The sequence below is a fragment of the Miscanthus floridulus genome, chromosome 15 (assembly GCF_019320115.1).
Source record: "Miscanthus floridulus cultivar M001 chromosome 15, ASM1932011v1, whole genome shotgun sequence".
Taxonomy (NCBI): domain Eukaryota; kingdom Viridiplantae; phylum Streptophyta; class Magnoliopsida; order Poales; family Poaceae; genus Miscanthus; species Miscanthus floridulus.
Window position 1 is genome coordinate 22,306,030 of NC_089594.1, and position 3,502 is coordinate 22,309,531.

The 3,502-nt window shown below is 42.5% G+C and overlaps 1 long non-coding RNA gene across 2 annotated transcripts; it reads right to left on the bottom strand.

The window, feature by feature from the left end:
- Positions 1-220: 220 nt before the first annotated feature.
- LOC136508445 (uncharacterized) lies at positions 221-2,441 on the bottom strand. 2 transcript variants are annotated; one of them, XR_010771977.1, is made up of 4 exons: positions 2,047-2,441; positions 1,352-1,465; positions 876-1,001; positions 221-773 (listed from the first exon to the last, which is right to left on the bottom strand). It is a non-coding gene; the product is annotated as an uncharacterized lncRNA (long non-coding RNA). The 2 variants fall into 2 exon arrangements; XR_010771976.1 differs by having other exon boundaries at positions 1,352-2,440.
- Between the last annotated feature and the right edge of the window lie 1,061 nt (positions 2,442-3,502).

Here is a 3,502-nt window from a genome sequence, read left to right on the forward strand (position 1 = left end):
TGGAGACGCTGACAGTGGGGTGAAGCTGTCAGAGTAATTAGAAGAAGGTTGCAGTCGCCGCCAAGGCTACCTCGCGGGGTAACGTGTAGTTGTAAATACTAGTAATTTATATAGACCAAATTTGTCTATGATTTATGCATGAACTGAGTTGTAGGAACACTTAAATATCTACTACAGAATTAATACTTCCACAACATTCGTCTGTATGAAACCTTAAAATACATTGATTTGCACATAGTAGACTGCCATAGAATGATCAGAGAAACTAGATTTTCAGGGGTTACTAAATAAGAAAATTTATCAAATGAAACCAAATTCAGAGCTATGAATAATCATCCTTGTCTACAAGAGGCAAACCCTCCCTCCTATCACTGTTATTATACAACAGTGCAGAGCACAAACACCTTAAAATTCCAAATAAATATTAGGTTCCAAGTATTAAAGCCATACTCAAAGTTTCTGGTACTCTAAATGCGTGCAGAGACTGCATCAAATTGGGAAAAAATGAATCATAAATGTAGATTAAGCTCATGGAAAGGAAGAACAGGAATCAGACACAACAAATTAGGACAAAAATCTAGATCCAATCCCACTTGCGCCAGCAACGGAGCAACATCATAATAATTGAAAGAACATGAGGGTGGAGAGGCACCTTAAGTGCGAGAGGAGCTAACAGAAACCTAATTCAAAGAAATCCAACTATTGAGTTGAGGAACTATGAGCTGCAGATGGAGGTGGATGCTTGGTGGCTATTGTTACAGGCAAAGAACCTCCTACAGGTGGAAGAAAATCAGAAATTACTGTGGAAAAATAAAATCCCACACGTAGAAGAAAATTAGAAATTAAACCACTACGCCAAGGTGAGGTCCCGATACCTGGAGGGGATGTGGCAGCTTTGCTCGGCGTTGAACGTCTTCTGGCCACGACGTGGACTTACAGCGCGCTGCGGCTGCCGGACCCCACTGGCTGTGCAAATCTGATTCTCCAAGACCCTCATGCAGCTGCAGTAGACCATGCACAACGCAAACATAAGTAATTCCTAGATTGATTCAGCAAAAAGTGGAGCCATGTAGTATGAAATGATCCTGAATCCAATCTGTAAGCAATGCACCGTACATCAACACTGTAATCGTAAGGGATTCCAAGCCGTAAACACAAGATAAATTTGGGGATAGTACAGGTTACTAATGATTTAAGGATCAAATTTTTTGACTATATGAAGCATGATCCAACAATAGGAGCACCTCAAAATTATAGCTTTTTGCATGACTGGGTACCATTTTACTAGTTCTCCCCAACAAAAGGATAAACTTCCAACTAAAACAGGAAAACAGACCTAGCTCAAACTCACCTCTATGCTTACGGCTAAGTTTATTGAGGTCCATGAGCACCTGGAGGTGCAGCAAAAAATGCTTGGGGCCACTCCTGTGCCAAATCAGTGGACAGTGACACCATAGAGATAGCCCTAGCCATCACAAAGACACCACATAAGTCCTAGGTCGGAATCAACATGCACCACGTATTTCTTTAAGGCATGCGGACATGTGAACTTCAAGCCGGTTTTTATTCCTGGTCAAACAAAACCATAATGCGGTAGATATAGACAAAACATGCAACTGACAGATAATTCGTCCAGACCCGGTCATCGTATCCATCTAATCACTTTTTTGTCATCATAATTCCATAAAATTTTATCTCTCAACCACAAATGCTGTTTCCAATTATGACCAAAATTATTCTAAATCACAAACATTCATTTCGTAGACCATAACTATTATGTTAGTTGGATCATCTGTACAAGTTTGCTCCATCACTAATGATCATGATATTCATGATTCCAGAAACATCTTTAATATCAAAAGCAATTCATGATGCCAGTACAACAAAATTCTCATTTATATGAACCATATAATATGATAAAAGAATAATGTCATGTGAACACAAAAAAATCATTACAAACAAAATTATAGTCAAGGAAAAGGATCAGTATAACATTCTGTCTCTGTACATTCCAAATTTCTAAAATGGAACAGGAAGTGATACCACCTCCGAATTTCACAGCTGGCAGGAACATATAGAGTAGTGCAATCCTATGGCCGTTCATAACTGGTAAATTTACAGAGGATGAGTACATATTCAAAAAAGAAAGAAGGATCATTACAACCTGAACTACAGTAAATCAATATCTTTGTCTAGTCATGTTTAAAATAATTATTACCCTACATTGCTAAGATACAGGCCATCTAAATTGTAAAGGAATTAGCTAAAAACTAGGTTACATGAACAAAATTAGGTAGAGAAGAAAAAAGAATCCATATATGCCTAGAACTAGAACATTGACACATGCAAAGCCTTTTAACTAAAGCATGACCCATCTAGTAAAAAGCAAAAAGGAATTAGAGGGACCAAAGTGATTCCTACCTTCAGGCATCCTGTAGTTCTCCGTGGAACCAAATGGGAATTGTTGTGTAGTCTGCAACTACAAAAATTATTATAAATAAAAAATTTCATATTGGTTTGGTCGCTTCATTCCATAGTTGAACAACCAAAATAATAGCACTCATAATATGATGAAACAACATACATTTGACAAAAAAGACAAATAAAAAAACAAAAAGTATCGGGCATTTCTCTATAAACGAACAACAAATTATCAATTGGTAGATAAAAAAACGAGGGGCTGAAGAGTCAGACATTGCCTTGGGCTTGATTAACGATCTGTCTCAGTTATTCTCCTCCGGATCAAACATGCCTGTGTCCACCTTTGGATCCAGCTGAGGTAGAGGAAACTGCAATAGCTAAGATTTTAGGGCCATGATCCAACCAATTCTGAAGTTCAAGGAAGAGGACGGGTCAGCTGCTTACCGTGGCGCGGAGAAAGAACTACCAAGATGGCACCGATGCCACGAAGCTCCGGCCACGACATCACGCATCGCAAGGAGGAACGGATCTGACGCAGGGCCGCGCTCCGCTCCTCAACGGGGTTCATCATGCGCGATGGTAAGGGCACAGGTCTGCGCCATGGTCACCATCATGAACTCCGTGCACGAGGGGCCGGGCTGGGCGGAGGAGCGGGTACGGTTGCAGTCGAATCCATGATCTCAGTCATGGCACGGCGGGGCGGGACGCTAGCGCACGGTGGGGTGGGACGCTAGCGCACGGTGAGGCGGGACGGCGGGGCACGCCGGCCAAGAATGGCACGGTGAGGCGCTAAGCGGTGGTAGGGTGAGGTAGCGAACGGGTGGCGCCAGCGGGGGTGAGGGATCCAAGAGCCAGATCGAGCGGACCGGACCTGTGAAAAAATGAAACCGCAAAAAACGTGGGGGTGGAGCTCTTGAGCTGAGATGCCGCTGGCCGAATGAAGTGGGCTGGGCCTACGAGCCTCAGGCCCAAACGGGTGTCCTTCTTGCATAAGGACAGCACCAAAGCCAAGGTCACTGGCACCAGTTTCTACTACAAACTGCTTACTGAAGTCAGGTATGGCCAGTACTGGAGCTTGGAC